Source organism: Prionailurus bengalensis, chromosome B3 (genome assembly GCF_016509475.1).
Source record: "Prionailurus bengalensis isolate Pbe53 chromosome B3, Fcat_Pben_1.1_paternal_pri, whole genome shotgun sequence".
Taxonomy (NCBI): domain Eukaryota; kingdom Metazoa; phylum Chordata; class Mammalia; order Carnivora; family Felidae; genus Prionailurus; species Prionailurus bengalensis.
In genome coordinates, this window is record NC_057355.1 from 130,934,738 (window position 1) to 130,957,454 (window position 22,717).

The window sequence follows — 22,717 nt, forward strand, 5'->3', positions numbered from 1 at the left end:
GATATGACCTAGTTTAAGTGAGTTAGGAAGGCTTAAGGGCAGAACAGATACTTAACTGAATAATGAGTAGGAGGTAGATAGGAAAAATAAAGTGGGAAAACCATACCCATACATCAATGCATGCCTTCTTTTATTCTGAGATTTTAGTTTCTGCATTTTGTTACATATGTGTGTGCTCCGGCCTTTTATCAGTCACATTGGATTCTGATAAATAAGTACATGTGTGCTAGTTATGGGACCAGGAAAAAGTTTTTAACCAAGCAGATATCCTTGATTCAAACTGTTAAATTGATATTAGTTAAAACATCAGCTAACCGGGTGCCTGGGTGTCTGAGCATCTGACTCTTGATTTAGGCTTAGCTCACAATCTTGCAGTTGGTGAGATTGAGCTCCCCCATCGGGCTCTGCAGAGACAGTGCATCTCCTGCTTGGGATTCTTTCTCTCCCTCCCTGCCTCTCTGCCCCTCCACTGTTCATCCTCTCTCATTCTCTCTCTCTCTCAAAATAAGTACTAAAAAAAAATTTCAGTGTAAATTAGCATATTGATATATTAATTAAAGGCAATTAACATATTAATTAAATTTTACCTCTGCTTGTGTTCGGTGGACCAGAAGAAGTAGATGCCAGGGAGAATGATCAGCAGGAGCAGACGGACTAGGGGAGAAGCATAGACTGAAGAATGTGGACTGATTGATGAACCAGAGCATCCATTGTGCACATGTACTGACCCACTGGATTAGAGAGGGGGCAGAGTGATAAGGGCTGCAGTAACAGTAATGACCACCAACAGCTGGATATTGCTCTCGAGTAACACACAAACACCCATTCACGCCTAGTCTTTGTTTTGATCTTTATGTCAAGACACCTTCAATCCAGTATCTCAACCTCTTACACAGCATAAGACATGACATAATACATTTCGTATTCCAAATCTACCATTAATTATTGCTGAGGCTTTAGGCATGACACTGAAAGCATCTTTGCCTGGTGCAAGTCTTTCTTCTATGATACAAAATATTCATGTTTCTCTCAAACCAGAAAAATGAATGCCCGTTCCCTTTGTAGAATAAATTATGAAATTTACTTTATCATTCATTCTTTCCAGTGGAACTCTTGTTATCTGATGCAACCAAGAATCAATAATAAAGAAATGGTGAATATTTGTTATAATGTCCTGAGGCTCAGCATTAGTGACAAGGATATTTCTAACTACCAACTAATAAATGGATCTTGATTTAATGAAAATTGTGTATTAAGGGTGAGTCCTGCTTTTTTTCTATTGAGAAGCCAATTTTATTTACTCAGTAAACAATAGTGAGAGACTACTGCACATTGGAACTCCAAAACAAATCTGATAAAACCTTATTCATACAAAGTTGGCCGCTAGAGACAGATAAAAATTCACAGTCCAGTGTATTACTTTAACTTACATGCATGTGTGATTCTATAACAGCACATCTGATCCTCACAATAAACTTGTGGGTTAGATTAAGGCAGAAAGTTCACGTAATTTGTCTAATTGCCTGGAGTTTGTAAAATTGGTGTTTAAATCTTAATCCTTCACTCCAAAGTGTGTGTTTTTCTCAATAAATTCTGATTATTTGAAAACTAAGAATCAATGGATACATATGCATGCATCCATAAGTAGACTTGTATAATTCAAACCCATTTTGTTCAAGGGTCAACAGTATTTTTAAAAGTTTCTTATATGCATATTCAAATTCCCTGATGTACTCCTTCAACTAAGGTGCATATATCAATACATACATGTTATCCACAAAACCACAAACTCAACCATGGTATAGAGGGTCTCTCTCCAGAAGGGTTTCACCATAAGCCACATACAGGGTCATATCCAGTCTCTTCTAAGAGCCTACAGGCCCTGGTCTGACCCTGAATCACCAGTCAGGACTCCTCTCTTCCCACTGTGGTTTCCAGTTTTTATTCTGTCATTTTCTCACTCATACAAATGGATGTGCCTCCTTCCTAGGGTCCTGTTCTGTCAACCAAAGGGGATTCGATTCGATCTGTCCTGTTCATGTCATGAAATGCTTCATTTCACCCTTCCTCAAAGCAATTGATGCCAGCTAGCCCTAGACCTCCACAATTAAGGGGACCAGCAGGAAGCAATCTATTATTAGTGATCATTGGAAGGAATAAGGATCAGCCCCAAAATGGTATGTGGTCACCAACTCTAGACAGAGAGTTTTGCATAATTTAATGCCTCACCTGCAATGAACTTGTATCATCTACGTCTTAATAGGAATATTGGGTGTTCCTTTATGCTGTAAATGTAGTGGTACACGTGGAAACATCCCAGCCTGAAAATAACACACCTGGGCCAGTCGTTGGCCCGAATAAGATCATCATAAATGTGATGGTAGTCAGGGTGAAGATCAAATATGTTGCTGCTAAAAGCTGTCCCAAGATTGCATGACAAGAGTTCTGTTATTGAGAAGAAAGAAGTTTTGCAACAATACCAGGCTGGTGGTGGCATAACTTTGCTGCGCTCTTACCTTGCCAGCCACTCATTCCTTTTCCGACTGAATAGAAATGATTGTGTTTCTTCCTCACGTTTGCCTACTCCTGTTTCTTGCCTCCATTTACATTATGTATATTTTAGTATGCAGTTGGCAATTGACTGCTTAGCAACTATAAAATTATTTTGGAGAAGAATCTATATCAAAAAGGCAACTTTCAATAATGTAGTGCATGTCCTTGGAAAACTAATTTTAATGGAAAGAGATGTTCAGCCAATACAGATATGCTAAAGAGTATGAACATACATTTTAGTATATCTACACATAATAAAAATGGGAAATTAATCTTTACGGTCCTTGTTTTAATTATTTTTCTGAAGAGGTATCCTATTTATCTATTGTTTGGCTCTTTTCCTAAACCAATACTATTAAGTTAAGAATTATTTCTTCTTAATCATTACAAACAGTTGCTACATTTCTTTTTTGCAGTATGCTTATTTCTTTTTATATGTAGGAAAAATAAAGAGTATGTTGTATTACAATGACATCAAGTCATTCCAAAATTTTCTGGACATGAAGATTCACAATTATGCACATTACAGCATGCCTAAGCATGTATGTGCAGGGGGTGGGGGTGGGGGTGGGTAAGAGCGACAATTCTGCATTTAAGAAGACATACTGGGAAGGTATAGTATGTAATATACAAAGGGGGGAAGAACATGTACATAGGGGAGCAAACAGAATATACAGTTATTTTAGTTTTCCTGCAGCACCTTTTTTTTCTAGGAATTTAATTTTTCTCCCCAATTTCATTATTGAAGCAGGAGTAGCCATATCACACCATGTCTTCTTTTCTTGGACAGAGTTAATTGATCTTCTAGTAAGACACAGGCTTCAAAATTGGCTGGTAGTAGGAACACCCAGGCCACCAACACCACTGAGCCACCCCAGATGGTTGTTTCAGTGGTTGGGAACCAACCATAAGCTGAACTTGTGAGACACTTCATCAAGATTTCTGCACTTGAGCCGAAGAAGCTGGAGTATTAATTCCTCGGATGTTTGAATCACAATATGTGCAATAAAGAAACCACCCACAGCCATGTTTTCTGCTTCATGAACTTAAATGGGGGAAGATATTCTACAAATGAAAGGGGCTGAGAAAAGAGATGCTTGGAAAGGAGCAGAGAAAAATAGAGAAAAAGTCCTAACATTGTTGGAATCCTCGGATCCCTTAATTTCTGAAGCCCCAATACTTTCCTTTCATTGGTTTCTGAATTCAAGAATCTCCTTAGTACATTCCTCCTTTTTGAGTAAGCTAGTTTGAATTGAATAGCTGTTACTTTGCCCAAACGTGTTAATTATACCATATGGTACCGAAGAGTTGCCTGGATCAAAAGTGCAACAAAGTGGACTGGCCATTGCAGCCTCACCAAAGGGCTGTTCAGGTCATGATCTAATATTGGGAAACACAAGGATCACTGTGAAAGCCTCACTAATCAGGGGATTTAATCCAAATTGTGTGGCACCACTGTTCTGTTGCACCTGCATTCTCAGGACCATGGTTAGCTGTCCAAACTGCAAAAGCACTTTGTATGGCAGAAGCAGGGAGTAGTTCTCAGACTACATTAGATGCCCACTTCATTCAAAGAACATACAGGCCAATAAGACAAAAGGCAGACTGAATAATACTAGGTCAAGATGATTGACTTCCCACACTTCCATAGAGTTGGCTGCTTTATTATCCTACACAACTCTCTACCAATAATCTTTACTCTGTTCCCCTCTCTTCTCTGACCCAGGCTTGGTTATCACAAGAGTTAACATTTTTTCCTGCCCTATACATGTAGTCAGGAATATGGAAAAATAAAATGAGTCAGGATCTGGGATTTTCTGAACCAGAATACATCACCTTTTAAGATCTATGACTTCAGAGTTCAAGGTAGACAAGGGTATATGTGGGTCCCTGCTTTCCTTCCATCTGCATTAGAGGTAGAATGAGCTTATGGTGGTTGAATCACCAAAACTACCGAGTACATGCTTTTCTTCTTTGATAGATAGAGACAGTGTGAGTAGGGGAGGGGCAGAGATAAAGGGAGAGAGAGAATCATAAGCAGGCTCCCTGCTGTCAGCATGGACCCCAATGTGGGGCTTGAACCCATGAAACTGCGAGATCATGACCTGAGCCAAAACCAAGAGTCAACAAATACAAGCTGAGCCACTGAGGCAGCCCTCATACATGCTTTTCAATAACAGTATTTTATATCATTTACCTGAATGTATGTGAGTGTGTGTGTGTGTGTGTATGTTTTGTTTTATTATCAGTTTTATGGACTTATTTAAGATGTCTGAGAACTACTCACTTCAGATAAAAAGTATTCTTGACAACTCTTTATGTCAGTCTTTTTCTTATTATATTATTATTATTATTATTTTGAATTGGTGGGTTTCATTTCAGGGTGATAATAGGTGATTTGTGCCTTTTTTAGTAATTATCCGAAGGCAAACCACCTTTGTTTATTAGTTTGCTATTTCTCCTGGGAAATTATTTTCTAGAATTCCTGCCCAATTGGTCCAATTTAAGGACTCTTAAGCCAAGGTTGAGGAGATAGAATAATAAAAGTCATCATATGACCCTGGTATTCATGACATAACTTGTACTTTACTCATAAACTTTAGTCTAATTTTGAAACATTTTCGACTATAGATGCTGGAGAGGATGTGGAGAAATGTGAACCCTCTTGCACTGTTGGTGGGAATGCAAACTGGTGCAGCCGCTCTGGAAAACAGTGTGGAGGTTCCTCAAAAAATTAAAAATAGACCTACCCTATGACCCAGCAGTAGCACCGCTAGGAATTTACCCAAGGGATACAGGAGTACTGATGCATAGGGGCACTTGTACCCCAATGTTTATAGCAGCACTCTCAACAATAGCCAAATTGTGGAAAGAGCCTAAATGTCCATCAACTTATGAGTGGATAAAGAAATTGTGGTTTATATACACAATGGAGTACTACATGGCAATGAGAAAGAATGAAATATGGCCCTTTGTAGCAACGTGGATGGGACTGGACAGTGTGATGCTAAGTGAAATAAGCCATACAGAGAAAGACAGATACCATATGTGTTCACTCTTATGTGGATCCTGAGAAACTTAACAGAAACCCATGGGGGAGGGGAAGGAAAAAAAAAGAGGTTAGAGTGGGAGAGAGCCAAAGCATAAGAGACTCTTAAAAACTGAGAACAAACTCAGGGTTGATGGGGGGTGGAAGGGTAGGTCATGGGTATTGAAGAGGGCATTTTTGGGGATGAGCACTGGGTGTTGTGGTGGAAACCAAATTGGTGGAAACCAATTTGACAATAAATTTCATATATTAAAAAAAAAGTAATTTTGAACCATTTTCTCTGCAGTCCAGAATGAGATGATAAAGAGTAATCTGGCAGTTTCTAATGCAAAGTTCAATGTTCTGAATTTCTGAACGAACAGATTGAAAGTATCAAAGATGAGGAATAAGATGTAGAAGTTCCTAATTGTTGAGGGATTGCAGGAGGAATGAGGAAGAGAGAATCTCGAATGTACATCTGAAGGACAAGGTGAGCTGGGTGGCCATCAGGTAGGTCATTAGCAACTGCAGTCGAAAGAATTATGTCTATAGACTGCAGCTTGCTTATGGCATGAGATGTGTTGTATTCTGGTGCATCCAAATGGTGATTACAGAGTTGTGGTCAAAACTCTCTGACTAAGGTGGGCATGTCTGTATTCATCAGAATACAGCTTGTGTGAGGACACAAGAATGGGTTAATTGGAAAGAATAAAATGTAGTGCCTCCTGGACACAGTGTAATTGGCTCCCACTGGCACATCAGGGCAACATGCCAGGTTCTGGTGTTGGCAGGGAATGAGTTCTCAATTAGGCAAATCTCTCTACTTCTTAACCACCAGCACTGCTAATGCTCTGCTCTTTGGCCGAGATTATTGCAATAACTGCTAACAAGTCCCCCTGCTACTCCTTTTGCTCCTTTACAGTCTACTTGCCACATGTCAGCCCAAGAGATCCCTTCGATTTGTTAAGTTACATTACATCACTTGTCTGCTCAATGACCTCAGAGAGTTCTCACTCACTCAGTAGAAGCCAAAGTTCTCATGGTTTATAGGGCAGGTGCTATATGTTCTGCTTCCCCCACTCCTTGCTGTTCTGATCTTAAATCCCACTCTTCCTGAGTTCATTTATCTCAAGCCACAGGTGACTTCTCACTGCATCTCCAACGTGCAAGGCACACATCTTCCTCAGGGCCTTTGCACTTGCTATTTCCTCTCCCCAGCATGCTCTCCTCTACATAGGTATATGCATGCTCCAGCACCTCCTCAGGACTCAGGTTATATTTCAACATTTCAGAGAGGACTTCTGAGCTTACTGTCCACCTGGGTACTTGAAGTCCATTTCTAAAACTATAATTTTCTGTATGGCAATTACCAACTGTATATACGTATATTTCTTTTGCTTAATTCTCTGTCTTCTGACACTCAAACACAACCTCTGTTTTATTCATGGATTTATTGCTGATATATAGTATGTTCTCAATGCCTATTGCATACTTGTGAAAAGAACTGAGCCCTCCCTTCAATACCCAGAGATACCAGCAATTCCTATTTACCTCCTTTAGGGGATATATAAATACATGTCACATATGTGTATGTGTATAATTCACTTATGCTTAGTGAACGAAAAGAGAAAGAGATTAACAAAAAATAGCGTAACGGAGTATAATTAAGAAATAGAGAAAAAAAAAAGTGGAGTGTCAACATTAAAAAGTTCCAAAGGAGAAAATTCTAAAGGAAATCCTAGAGAATGGCTAAGGGAGAGCCACTGGATTAAAACTGTAGGGTCATCCATTACCTTTAAGAGGAGATTTTTCATTTTTAGGAGAATGGGAGCAACTCATGAAAGGGTTTAAGTTACATGTACCTGGAAAAGAGACAGGGTGTCTTAGAGAAATAGGTGATTACAAGTCTGGGGCAGGAAATGTACCTGGAACATCTTGTATTATCAGAAATTAAGCATGTTATCCAAAAGTACCTGAGAGTCGATTTGAAGACAGTCTCACTGGTCAAAGATAAGACAATTTGAACATTGCTAAGAATAACAAATGCTATGGATGAAATACATTAAGAATGATTAAATACATAAATTCATAACAAACACAAAATGAACAAAGAAAACACACTGGTCATCACTGGGAGATTGTATAAAAACCCAAACTCATTATTTTCAAACTGGTAAATGAAAGATCAGGCATTTCTATGACCTTTTTGATAAGTAGAAAACTAGTAAACCAGGTAGATGAAGGGTTTTTTCCCCTTTATAGAGATTTTAATCTGATAAAGAAGGCACTATAAAAAATAGAATTATCACTTTGAAACTTCTGTTTGAATAAATGAATCTAGGTACTGATCATCAACAATTGTGAACACACAAAAAAGTAGACATTATGTGTTTTCCGATAGAAGGGCGTACCACCTACCAGCGAAGCAGCCTTGCCAGAAGAAACAAAAATGAATCAGATCAGACCTCTATAAACAGTTAGCAATTTACAGAGGAATATACTAATCTGTGCCATGGAAATATAATCAACACAGTGCAGACTGTGGGGAATGTAACAGGACAAACAACCTTATCTCCAGCAAATAAATCACAAGGATAAATAAGTTGGGCAGAACTTACAAAAGAAACTTAAAGAAACATCAACAAATTACATTATTCGAATTTTATGTGGGCTCTGATTCAAACACATAAAAATGAATAAACATAATGAGACAGTGGAAATTTGAACACTAAATGGGTTTTTGATATTATTAATGAATTATTGTTAATTTCTCTTAGATACAACAAGGAAAATGGAATACCTTTATCATGACATATTTGGTGTCGAAATCATATGATTGTTTGGTGTCTTCTTCATAAATCATTTTCTCTATTTTCCCTCAAAAGTCCTCTCTAATTATTAATTATTTGTGCTAAGTTTGTGTTTATCATAAGCAGAGCCTGAGATGAGGATTGCGTGCAAGTGATTTACTAAGGAAATGCTCTGGGAGAGACCCACAAGAGTTCAGAATCAGGATAGTGAAGAGGAAGAAGCCAAGTGACACAGAGCATCAGCCTCAGTCAGATTCTGCAAAGAAGCACAAAAGTATTAATTATACTTCAGAGAGTATTTCAACCGGAGATCTGGGAAACACTCAAGGAGTCTGGAAATGGGAGGTCTGCAGGAGTCTTGAGTTGGAGGCAGTTAGTTTCATGGCCACAGGGACACAGAATGGTGAAGAGTATGACCTCAGGAGTCAGAGTTTTAAATTCTAAATCCTGGCTCCTCTACCTACTGTGATTAAGCGTTCCTATCTGAAAAATGGGGATAATAAATAAAAATGGGGACACTTCACAGAGTCACATGAGACAATACCTTTATAAGTCATTTAAAATAATGCTGGGGTTTTAAGCCTGAACATGTATTAGAAATGATTGACCCAACAATAGCACTGCTAGGAATTTATCCAAGGGATACAGGAGTGCTGAGGCACAGGGGCACTTGTACCCCAATGTTTATAGCAGCGCTTTCAACAATAGCCAAATTATGGAAAGAGCCTAAATGTCCCTCAGCTGACAAATGGATAAAGATGTGGTTTATATATACAAGGGAATACTACTTGGCAATGAGAATGAAATCTGGCCATTTGTAGCAACGTGGATGGAACTGGAGGGTATTATGCTGAGAGAAATAAGTCAGTCAGAGAAAGACAGATATCATATGTTTTCACTCATATGTGGATCCTGAGAAACTTAACAGAAGACCATGGGGGAGGGGAAAGGGGAAAAAAAAGTTACAGAGAAGGAGGGAGGTAAACCATAAGTGACTCTTAAATACTGAGAACAAACTGAGGGTTTATGGAGGGTGGGGGAGAGGGGAAAGTGGGTGATGGGCATCGAGGAGGGCACCCGTTGGGATGAGCACTGGGTGTTGTATGGAAACCAATTTGACAATAAATTATATTTAATATAAAAAAAAGAAAGGATTGACAATAGATGCTTTAATTGGTAAGTGTCTTGAAATGTACATTCTGCTTTTAAGGATCCATAAAGCCAGTAATAAATATAGATGATAATAAATATACATGAATAGGTAGATGGTGGTTGTGAAAGACTTGGGAGGATCTAAACAGAGGTGGGGCTGCCCTAGGTAGCACACTCAGCAACACTGATTTGCATGCAACACTCTTAGGAACAGCACCCAGAACTGGAATCTTTAGTAATACAGGGGAGGCAACATAGGATCACACTCCCAGGAGGAAAATATGTGAAAATGAGGCATAGACTCCAAATGCTACTTGAGTAAAGGGGCGATTTGTTGTAGTAAGAGCTTGAAGCTGAGAACCAGATAAGATTCTGATTACTGTAAGCAAAGGATTAGGTTCAAGTAGAGGGAACATGCAGCTTGATTTGATGATATAGACTGACATCTCATTTGGTACTCAACCACCCTCATTTTAGAGACGAAAAATCTTAGATAAAGTTTAAGCAATGTGCCTAATTAATTCAGTAATGTGCCCAAGTTAACTCATTGATGAAGTGGAACAGTTGTGACTAAATCTCAGATCTTATAGCCATAGAGCTTGAGTCTTAACTTCAATACTGAAATTTTAGTCTTAAGCATTTAAGGCTATTTTAGGTGATCATCAGGTACTTGACCATTAAGTTTCATGAAGATGTGATATGGCCTGTTGATGGAATATATCCCATCAAAAAAAAAAAAAGTTACAGTGTGCTGTAGTTAGAATGTTGTCCCAAAGTATGAAGCATTGTTAGTGGAAATCCGAAACAGGAGCAAAGGCATTAAAAAGTGTTTTATCTGTGCCCTGACTCAGCCTCCAATAGAGCTGGAAGATGTGAAGCTGACTTTGCTATCAGTAAAAGGATGCTGACAGTGGGTTCCAAAAAGGAAAAACAACATGCAACATGAGACTGATCAAGCCCATCGCTCTCAAGGGTAGAAACAAATAAATATAGCTACGGCAATATTTTTTTGCCTCACTGGTCATTAATAATGTGTCAGCAACCATGAGACCATTTCCATCCGGCTACTATATTAATGCCAATTTAGGAACAAAATAGGAGTAATTGACTCAACATGTCTACAGTCACTTGTTTACCTAAGAATAAAACACTGAGAGGCATATTGGCAAATTAAATGAAAATGAATCCTGGTCATAATCAAATAAAAATACAGTACATCCAAAGAGTGTTCTAGTGTTGAACTTTCCCCCATGAGCTAATTAGCTGGCTGGAATGTCTTTCTAAGTGTCATCTTGTTCAGCTTTTTGAAATGCAAGATGTTAAAGGGAAATCCACATTTTATTGTAAAGCTGGAATATAAGTCTTTGGCTTTGTTATTCAAAATGGAAGCGGATTTATTTTAAGGTGATTTTTTTACTAAGCATAAAAATAGAAATGCTAGTAAATTTTAAATCCAGGACGAATGCCCAGAGTTCTACCCATATACAGAAAAACTATGAAAAAATTGTTACCATCGTTGTAATCTAAGTGTTAAAATAAAATCTCGTGAAGCTGGTACGTCACTGCCCACACTCAGTACTTAAGGGAAACAAGCTGGATTCATGTTTTCTGAGTAATGATAGGTCAGTATTTGGTATGTATTTTTCTGGGAAGCAATAAGGCTCCAGAGAATGTTTTATAAATGTGTGATGTTGGAATAAGCAGAAAAACAGGTTCAAATCATTTTTTATCTGAACTTTTGTTTCTTACTGAATAAGAGATTTGAGTAAGAAATCTCTACAAAGAAACCTAAAAAACCTGGTATACAAACTTGGGCATAATAAGTACTCAGCTAATACTTATTATGCAACATGAACTTAGGGAGAATGTGAGTTTGGCAATCAGATAAGCATGAATTAGAAAATTTATCAGACCTCGGATAGCTTACTTCTTGTCTCTCAGTTTCTGCACTAAGAGTAGAGAATCTGTTTCAGGGAAGATGAGAAAAAATGAACCTAATATGTGAAAGAATCTAAAATTATACTTTACATAAGAAGTCCCATTAACCAGTTTCATCCTTGAATAAATAAATTTTGAGGCTGAAATTCTCATTTCTAAAACAACTGTGAACTGTTATTCACAATACTGACAGGTTAGTTAAGAAGTCTACTGGAAGGGGGGCACGTGGGTGGCTCATTTGGTTAAGCATCCGACTTTGGCTCAGGTCATGGTCTCGTGGTTCCTGAATTTGAGCCCCGCATTGGGCTCTGTGCTGACAGCTCAAAGCCTGGAGTCTGCTTCGGATTCTGTGTCTCCCTCTCTCTCTGCCCCTCCCCTGCTCGCACTCTGTCTCTCTCTTAAAAATAAACAAACATTAAAAATTAAAAAAAAAAAGATATCTACTGGAAGAGTGGCTAGGTGGCTTAGTCAGCTAAGCGTCTGACTCTTGATTTAGGCTCAGGTCATGATCTTACCATTTCTGAGATTGAGCCTGTGTCAGGCACTGAGCTGAAAGCACTGAGCCTGCTTGGGATTCTCTCTGTCTCTCTCTCTCTGTCTCTCTCTCTCTCGAAATAAATGAACTTTAAATAAATAAATACATAAATAAAGATATACATAAATGCATTAATAAATAAAAGGAAGTCTGCTGGAGATGATATAAAAGCTGGCATGTTTCAATACGGAAAGACAGTCTTAGGATAAGCATGGCTAAAGGAGGTGAGGAAGAAGCTGGTCTCTGAAAAGCTCAAAAGGCTTACAGAGATTTAGGGACAAAATGTCTTCCAGAATGATTCAGCCTATTTTATGTGCCTTGAAATGTACCAGGTATTTCAATATTTAAATTTAAATATAAAATTTTATTCAATTTATCCTTTTTAAAGTTATACATAATCAAATAATGGCATGAAGAACTGGATGGCTGAATAACTGGGTGACTGAATAACTTCATAATTGAACTTGAAAAGTGAACTTGAACAGTATTATTAGTTGTAAAATTCTTAGCCATTTATTGAAACCATTCCAGCTTCTAATTCTTACAAGACTGAATGTTACATATGCTAACAACAGTACAGGAATCTACTTAAGAAAAAATAAAGTTGAGAAAGAATTGATAGTATAAATCAGCTTTAGTGACACCACCCACATCAAGGTGACATCAATCTTTATTAAGTAGCTACAAGACCTCCTGAGATTTTTATGATGAGAATTTCTCTTTTAGTCAACAAATCATAGAGTTTCAGACAGAACTGTGCTGCACTCCTGTTTGTATAATCAAACATATGACATAGAATCATAATACGATCTCTCTACCCACGTTAGCAAAAATTAATGTTTGATTAATGCATTTGATTATAAAAGGCACACTTCTCCCCAGCTCCATATGGCATTTTTCTAAGATAGAAATTTCACCAGAAAATTAAAAAGCCTGGTGAATGTTTTCCAGTTTTCATCTAAGAATTGTGCGATCTGTCTTAATATTCCAATTTTGAGAATATTTCAAATAGTATGACATTTTCTTGTATATATTGTTTATATAAAACACCTCTGTACATTTTTTATCAGAGGAAAATGAACCTTTACAGAAAAATATAAATTTGTAAAGACATCTTGAAATTAGGTCAAAGGGGTTTAGATATGTTTCTATACATAAGGTACTTGAGGAGAAAAAAACCATAAATATATTTTTATTCGATTAAATTAAATATATTTTATTATAAGAAAAAACACCGTTGTCATCCTCAATGTAGATAACAATTGGGATTCAAATATAATTGAGAAAGTTTAAATACTTGTATTTCATTCCAAGAAAAAAATCGGAGGAAAAATAATCCCCAACTTAATCTAAAGTAGCTTTAAAAGAACAACGTGAGGCTTCTGGAACAGCAAATTGAAGAAAATGACAAAATATCTCTCCAAAAAGAAATGATAAAAACTGGACAAATTGTCAAAAATAACCATTTAAGGGCTCTGGAAATTGACCAAAAGCATACAACAAATGAGAAACATGACTTTAAGGATCTCAACTGAGCATCCATAAACACCTTGAGGGATTGTGGGAGTTTAGTCCGGGGCGGCGTTTTTCTTACCCATCCCAGCTCTGTCATCCAGACATTCTACCTAGGAGTGCAAGCCATGGCCTCAGGACTAGGAGGCTCACTGCCAGAAAGGCTGCATGCACAACACTGTGTGCAAACTTAGAAAAGAGCAGAGGAGCCCTAATGAGCTACTGAATTTTAAGAGATCTATGGGCAAAATGTGAGAGTTCTACTCTTTCAAAGTGTGTGAGCATAAACTCTGAACAACCACTGGATGAAAACTAAGCTATGTTGACCCAAAAGCTACATCAAAGAAGCTGACCTTAAAAATAAAAACAAGAATTAAAGAAGACAAAAACAGAAACAAGTAACTGAGCAGAGACATGGCCACAAATTAGTCCAAATAAACAAACATGAAAACAGGAGAAAATATCAATCTTAATGGGACTCAGAGTCTAGAGTTATTGCAATATTACTGCAGTGTAATTCTACAAGTCCAGCTTTTGGGGTTCCTGGGTGGCTCAGTCGGTTGGGCGTCTGAATTTGGATCAGGTCATGATCTCATGGTCCATGAGTTCGAGCCCTGGTTGGGCTCTGTGCTGACAGCTCAGAGCCTGGAACCTGTTTCAGATTCTGTATCTCCCTCTCTCTCTGCCCCTCCCCCCCCTCAAAAATAAATAAACACTAAAAAAATTTTTTTAAAGTCCAGCTGCTAACAATACAGGATGAGATATGTAAAGAAACTAGAATTTTTGACCCATTAAGAAGTATACTGTAACTCCTAGAGCAACAGCTAAGAAAAAAAAATACAGAAAATAATTTGAGAAAAGAATTTAAATGGAACATTAATTATCTACATAACACCAAGAAAGGAAGTAAAAGAGAGAGACAGAAAGAGAGAGGGAGAAAGAGAGAGAGAGAGAGAGATGGAGAGAAGATGAAGCATACAGGAAACAAATAGCAAAATAGTAAATATAAATCCGGCCATGTCAATAATGGTAGCAAGCATGTATGGATTAAAAACTAATCAGGGGCATCTGGGAGGCTCAGTCAGTTAACTGTCGGACTTTAGCTCAGGTCATAATCTTACCATCGGTGAGTTGGATCCCCACATCGAGCTCTGTGCTGTCAGCTCAGAGCCCAGAGCTTGCTTCAGATTCTGTCTCTCTTTCTCTTTGCCCCTCCTCCACTCACACTCTGCCTCTCTCTGCCTCTCAAACATGAATAAATATTAAAAAAAAAGACATTAGGAAAAATTTGTTTTTAGATATAATATGGACACTTTCTAATTATAAAACATCAATTCACTTGGGAGGTATGTTAATTACAAACACACACGCACCTGGCAAAAGATTAAAAAATACATGAAGCAGATTTACACAATGTATAGGAGAAATAAGAAATTTAACAAAATTATTTGGAGAATTCAATGCCCTACTCCCAACAATAGCCTGCTCAGCTAGAGTGAAAATCAGCAAGACTATTAAGGACTCGAGACATAAGACCATAAAAGACATTACTGATGAAGATGAGCAAATGGACATTTATAGAACACACTATCCAATAGCAGCAGAAAAAAAAGTACATGGAACATTCTCCAGGAAAGGCTAAGTTCTGGGTCATAGGAATTCTCAATAAATTTAGAATAATTGGATTCCTACAACATATGTTCTTTGATCCCCATGGAATTACATTAGAAATCAAAAAAAGGAGAACTTGAGAAATTTAAAAATATTTGGAATTTAACTAGCATACTTCTAAACAAACAATGAATTCAAGAATAAATCACAAAGGAAATCAGAAGATATTTTGAACAAAATGAAAACACAATATATAAACATTAACGGCATGTATCTAAAACAGGGCTTACATAAAAGTTTATAACAGAGATGCCTACATTAGAAAAGGAATATTTCAGAGCAATAACCTGTGAGTTCATTTTACAAAGCTAGAAAATAAAAGAACAAATTAAGCCCAACACAAACAAAAAGAAGGAAATAAGATTAGAAAAGAAATAAATGATACCAAATACAAAAAAAATAACATAAAAGTGAATCCCCAAAATTTTATTGACAGAAATCAACAAACTTGTCAAACAGTTTTTAGAGTTGGCAAGAAAATAAGACAATAGACAAATTAACAAAACTAGGAATAAAAGGGTGGCTATCACTACTGATTTTACAGAAATTAAAAAGATCAGAGGGAATATTATGAATAACATTTTGCCAACAAATTGGACAATGTGGATAAATCTGAACAACAACAAGAAAAACAATAAGAAAAGAATATGTGAATAGATGTGTAACAAATGAAGAAATTAAATTAGTGAGTAAAAATCTTCTCACAAAGACCAGGCTCCCATGTCTACACTGATGATTTAATCAATCATTATATGAAGCAAGTAATAACCATGCCTCCTGAACTCATCCAGAAAAAGAAAGAAGTAACAGAAATGGAAAATTTTCTTTAGAAAAAGCAGAGCAGGAGGGAGGGAATACTTTCCTAATTCATTTTGTGAGGCAACTGCTATCGTAATCCTACCAGAGAGGAAAATCAAAAGACATCAATAGGGGAAAAAAGTACTAGCCAATAGATCTCATGAATATGGATGTAAAAATCCTCAGGAACACATTAGCAAATAAATCCAGCCACACACACAAAAATGATGGTATGCACACCATGCCCACATGAGGTTTATCTCAGGAATGGAAGGTTGGTATAAATATCCCAAAATCAACTAATGTAATGCACCATATTAATACACTAAAGTACCAAACCTCATGATCATATTGATAAATGCACAAATACATTTTGAAAAATCTTTTATCCATGGATGATGATTTTCAACAAGTTAGGAATAGAAGAGAACTTCCTAAAACTGATAAAGAGTATCTATAAAAGTCCTATAGCTAAAAAAGCTATAGCTTTTTCCTGATTTTAGGGGGAAGCATTTGGTGTTTCACTGCTAAAGTGAAAATTTTAGTTTAAAATGGTAAAATACCAAATGCTTCCCTCTTAATATCAGGAAAAAAAGCAAGGATGCCTGCTCTCAACACTTTTATTCAACACTGCATGTGTTGAAGGTGTATAGGTAGTGAAATAAAACAGAAAAACAGAAGAAAATGATAAATAAATAAATGGTATCTAAATTGGAAAGAAAGAGATAAGATTTTTTTATTTGCAGATGACCTGATTCTGTATGTAGAAAATCCAAATAAATCACAAAAAACGACTAAAGCTTTAAAATAATGTCAGTATCAGGATCACAGGATTTAACATCAATATAGAAACATTAATTAAATTTTTGTACTAGCAGTGAACATTTGCAAATGAAATAAGACAAACAATTCCATTCACAATTGCATGAAAAATGAATAAAATATTTAGGAGTAACGTTAACAAAAGCAGTACAAGACTTGTGTTCTGAAAATTACAAAATGCCTCTGCGAGAAGGAAGATTTAAATAAATGGAGAGGCATTCCATGTCCATGAATCAGAAGACTAAATGTCTTAAGATGGCAATTTGTCAAGAATTGATCTATAGATATAATTAAGTCACTTTCAAAACCCCAGCAGGCCTTTTTGTTGGTGGAAATTGACAAGTTGTTTTTAAAGTTTATAGGGAGGGGTGCCTGGGTGGCTCAGTCGGTTGAGTGTCTGCCTTTGGCTCAGGTCATGATCTCACAGTGTGAGTTCGAGCCCTGAGTCAGGCTCTGTGCTGACAGCTCAGAGCCTGGAGCCTGCTTCAGATTCTGTGTCTCCCTCTCTCTCTGCCCCTCCCCTGCTCACGCTCTGTCTCTCTCTGTCTCAAAAATAAATAAAAACTTTAAAAAATATTTTAATGTTTATAGGGAAATGCAAGGGACCCAGAGTAGCCAAAACTACTTGACGGGAGAATAATGTCAAACACTTAACATTTTCCAATTTCAAAACTTGCTATAAATCTACACGAAGCAAGGCAGCATGGTCCTGGTATAAGGATGGGCTTATAGATAAATTGAACAAAAATGAGTTCAAAATTAAACTCTTCACATTAATGGTAAAAAAGAACAAGGCCACAGTTAGATTTTATGGGTTTAAAATTTTTGTCCAGTAACAATCACCTGGTTGGTTTATTTTATTCTTTAGGTTTATTTATTTATTTTAAGAGAGACAGAGAGTGAGTGGGGGGAGGGGTAGCCATAGAGGGAGAGAGGGAGAGAATCCCAAGCAGGCTCCATGCTGTCAATGTAGAGCCTAACGCATGGCTTCAACTCACAAAACCGAGATCATGATCTAAGCCAAAATCAAGAGTCCCACGTTAAACCTACTGAGCCACCCAGGCACCCCACCAGGGAGGTTTATAAAGCACATAGTTACCTAGTAGCAGGACCAAACAAAAAGAAAAGCATAAAATTTGAGAGTCTTACATCATTCGATTTATTTCAAAATTACATTAAAGTAGTGCTAATTGTAGGACAGTGTCAAAGATAAACACCACCATATGTTAATTTCAAGGAGAACAGATTTTATTCAGTAACTACGGACTGTAGGGGCAAGTGCTGAGCTCCATTCTTTGTTCAGAGGTGATGGGATGTTTGAAAAGAGAATAGAGAGGAGGGAGTGGAAATTTCAGGGGCTCCAGCAGTCAGGGAAGTGAAAACTCACAAAAAGCAGAGGGAGGTGGTCCAAGTGAAACCCATCTGGGTTTTCTAACTGGCACTTACCAAATGTAAGCCTCTCCCTTTGCACAGAGACTGGGAAACAGGGGCCCTATCCTCAGACATTGGCAGCAACAGAGTAAATTCTTTTGGCAGCCTTGAGTTTGCTCAAGCAGGTACTTGAAGAGGGTCTAGAGACATCCTAAGGGTACTGACTTGAGCTGTTACAAACTATAGTAATGTTTGTTCAGGTCTTTATAGGCTAAGATGGAGGCATAGTTGAAAAAAATCTGACTACGTTTTGGTCAAGGAGATAATCATCATCAGCAAGGATTTTAAAATGTACTCTGTAAACCACCTACACGAGAACTTTGGAGTAATTATTGGAAAAATGATTTTTGAATCTTACCCAGAGTTATTAAATTAAAATATTTTGTTTAGGACCCAAAACATATTAGAAATCAACCCAGATGATTCAGACATAAATGAAAGTTTGAAAACCACCTGTTGAGAGTGACCAAGTTTTGGAAATGGATATGCACTGTAATTTTCACAACTGCTTAGATGAAAACAAACATGAGGATATAATAATGATAGCAAACATACATTAAGAATTTAAATATGTGCCAGGCTTGTTTTAAGAATTTTACATGTATCAACTCAATCCCATATTACGTTTGGAATATTTATTTTAATGATAAAGAAAACTATACACAGAGAGGTAAAGCAATTTACATAAGGTCATACAGCAGAGCAAGAATTCAACCCCAGAAATTTTGCCTCCAGAGGCTATATTCTAAGTCACTATATTATATATTTAATTGCGACATGATGATCAACAACCTATTTCCAACATTCTTAAAAAAAAATTCATATGGAGATAGGAATGTGGTGGTCTTGCTAAATTTGACAACACTTATTTTTGTGAAGTATTTGGGAGAGAGGGTGAAAGGCAGACTGCACCAGCTTGAAGTTAAGATGGTCAAAGAAAATAGAAAGAAAAAGTAAATATAAAAGAAAATGTATTAAATTATAAAGTAAGCATCTTTCCCTCTATTTGTAAAGGAAACCAATAAAGTAAAATTTAATTTTTGGAAAACATAACAGAATAAATAAGAATTTAGTAAGACTAATTAAGGGGGAAAAGTGATAAATCTATACTATCAGAAAGATATGAGAAAGATATTATGCTTGGCTGGCATAGTTGGTTAAGCATATGATTCTTCATTGCGACTCAGGTCATGGAATCAAGCCCCATGTCTGGCTCTGCACTGACAGTGTGGAGCCTGCTTGGGATTCTCTCTCTCCTCTCTCTGCCTCTCCCCTGCTTGTGCATGTGTTCTTTGTCTCTTTATCTCTGTCAAAATAAATAAATAAACTTTAAAAATATATTAGATATTAAAGATAGAGCTTAAAGATATTCAGATGTTAAAGACATTAGAAATGTAAAGAATATATGTTCCACCAGAGCAAGGGCCTAATGAAAGGTGGCAAAAGGGAGCCCAGAAGAGAGTAGTTGATCCATTTTCTAAGAAAGATTGGCATGATGTGAAAGCACCAGCTATGTTCAATGTAAGAAATATTGGAAAAACACAAGTCGTGAGAGCTCAAGGAAGCAAAATGGCATCTGATGGCCTCAATGGTAGTGTTTTGGAGGTGAGCCTTGCTGATCTGCAGAATGATGAAGTTACACTTAGAAAAATCAAGCAAATTGCTGAGGATGAACAGGGCAAAAACTGTCTGACTAATTTTCATGGCATGCGTTTTAACCCTGACAAAACGTGTTCCATGGTCAAAAATGGTAGACCATGATTAAAGCTCATGTTGATGTTAAGACTACCGATGGTTATTTGCCTTGTGTATTTTGTGCTGATTTTACTAAAAAAATGCAACAATCAGATTTGGAAGACTTCTTATGCTCAGTTCCAACTGGTCCACCAAATTTTGAAAAAAAGATAATGCATATCATGACCTGAGAGGTTCAAATGACTTAAAAAAAAGTCAATCAGCATCCGACAGCATCAAAAAGAGACATAGGAAAAGCTTATAAATCTACTTATCCACTCCATGATATCTTTGCTAGAAAAGTAAAAATGCTGAAGAAGCCCAGGTTTGAACTGGGAAAGCTTATGGACCTTTCTGGTAAAGGTAGTAGTTCTGGAAAAGCGACTAGAGATGAGACCAGTGCTAAAACTGAACAAGCTGATGGGTCTGAGCCACAAGCCCAAGAATCTGTGGGAAATTCAGACATTTAATGGTGACAGATAAAAAATCCTATTGGTGAAAATAAATAAACAAACAAACAAATAAATAAATAAATAAAATTGAAACTGTATATTAATCTGACAATTTAGATGATGCAATTTCAGGAAAATATAACTTAACAGTACTAAAAGGAGAAATAGACAAATCTCAATAGCATTTTTTTTCTTTTCAGAACATTACGTTCATTATTTTAATAATCTCACAATAATCTCCCGATTTAGATGATTCCACTAGCAAATCTTTCAAAATATTTAAGAAAGGGAAAAATACAAAATCTTCTATTTAATAAAGATAAAATCATTCTTAGATCCTTTTTTTTGAAGTGAGGATAATCTTTATATCAAACCCTATCAAGGACATTAAAAGAAAAAACTATAGATCAATTTCTCTAATAGGTATTATTTCACAAATCTAATTAAAATATTAGCAAATTGAATCCAGTAATACCAAAAGTGGGGTTAAAATGAGCTGAAAGTCTTCATTCTTTTTACCTGTGTGAGGTACTTACTTGGTAAATACCAAGAAAATTATTTCTTAAAAGTTTAAAAAAGTAATAAAATTGGAGTCTTATGCCATTAAAAATTATTTTAATCATTCAATGTCGTTCTACCTATATATTTTTGTTTTTTTGATTTTTGGACCAAGTATTTTCAATTTTCTTCTTTTTTTTTTTATTACTGACATTTCTTTAAGTCAATTGACTACTCACATTTTTCACATTTTCTTTATTAAAATTTTATATCTAAAGAGTTATGTGTTACATATGCTATTTTTATTCTATTGGTTACAATTAAATCTTTAACAAAATCACTGGAAAAAAGATAAAAACAATTTCATGATTAAGTTTATCTAGAAAGGAGTTTTTAAGAATATTTTATTTTTTAAAGAATATTTTAAATATTATCACTCCTTAACATCATCCATTTCATCATTGTTTAGTATTTTAGTTGCTTTTTAGTATTTATCCGCCCAAAATTAATCATCATTTTTATTATGCACATCACTGTCGATAGTTACTTATGTTTATTACTGTTTACTAATTTTAACTGCTTTTCAGATTCTTTCCTTCCTTCTGGATTTATTTCCCTCTTTCTGAGGTCGAGAGTTTAGGACACTTTTTAACTATGAATTATAATAGCAAAACTAAATTTTAGTTAGGTTTAAAATAACTAAACTCTTGAACTCAATTTTTTTTTTTCTGAAAAACAACTGGTGTAGTTTAGTTATCATCTACTTTTCTCTTCGGTGTGATTTATGATTTTCTTTTTAGTTGTATTTTTTAATTCTATTCCAAAGTGTTCAGACGTAGATTTGCTTTTGAGGTAGTCCTTGAATTGGTATTTTGATTTAATCTCAGGTTGTGAGATTCATCATCTCTTAAAATATCATCTTTGTACATTGCTTTGACTACTGATTCATTGCCATTTTCTTTATCATTTTGATATTCCTATAAGACATATTTTGCATCATGCAATGTATCTTTCAAGTCTATTTTTGAAACATTTTCTCATATAGTACATCTGTTTTTAACTCTGCTGTCCATACAAATATTTACACAAATATAGCTCTAGTTAACTAATTTTGTCTTCAGATTTGTACGTGATATGCTATTTTAACCATTCATTGAATTTTTAATAATAAAGACTTTATAGAAATTACATTTCATTTCTTTTCATACGTATACTATTTGTTCATAATAATTTAAAACATACTACTGTAACATATATTTCAAATTTTATGACTTTTATTTATAGTCCTTGGGGAACAGATTTTTCTATTTAATCTTCTGATGATCCTCATTTAAAATTTTTCTTTCTCTCTTTCTTCCTTTTTCTCTCTCTTCCTTCCTTCCTTTCCTTCTTTCTTCCTACCTTCCTTCCTTCCTTCCTTTCTTCTTCCTTCCTTCATTCCTTTCTTTCTTTTTTTCTTTCTTTTTTTCTTTCTTTTTTTCTTTCTTTTTTTTCTTTCTTTTATTCTTTCTTTCTTTCTTTCTTTCTTTCTTTCTTTCTGCCTTTCTCTCTGCCTTTCTGTCTGTCTTTCTTTAATTGTAGGCTCATCTTCTGCCCAGTTTGCTTTCTTTCATGGTGGTTACATCTACCCGTGTAATGTCATCTTGTCATCTACCTTCCATGATCTTAGACAATGTATATTGCTTCTTCCTAGATCAAAAGAGTATCAAAAGTTTTGTTCTGGCTTTATTTCTTTCTCTTTAATTAATTAATTAATTTATTTATTTATTAAAGTTTATTTATT

General features: G+C 36.0%; 1 long non-coding RNA gene and 1 pseudogene across 1 annotated transcript; both read left to right on the forward strand.

Moving 5' to 3' along the window:
• Positions 1-520: 520 nt before the first annotated feature.
• Positions 521-3,576, forward strand: LOC122467978. Its single transcript, XR_006293119.1, has 3 exons — positions 521-1,258; positions 1,991-2,177; positions 3,344-3,576. It is a non-coding gene; the product is annotated as an uncharacterized LOC122467978 (long non-coding RNA).
• Positions 3,577-19,672: 16,096 nt separating this feature from the next.
• On the forward strand, positions 19,673-20,600 carry LOC122467979 (annotated as a pseudogene).
• Positions 20,601-22,717: the final 2,117 nt, after the last annotated feature.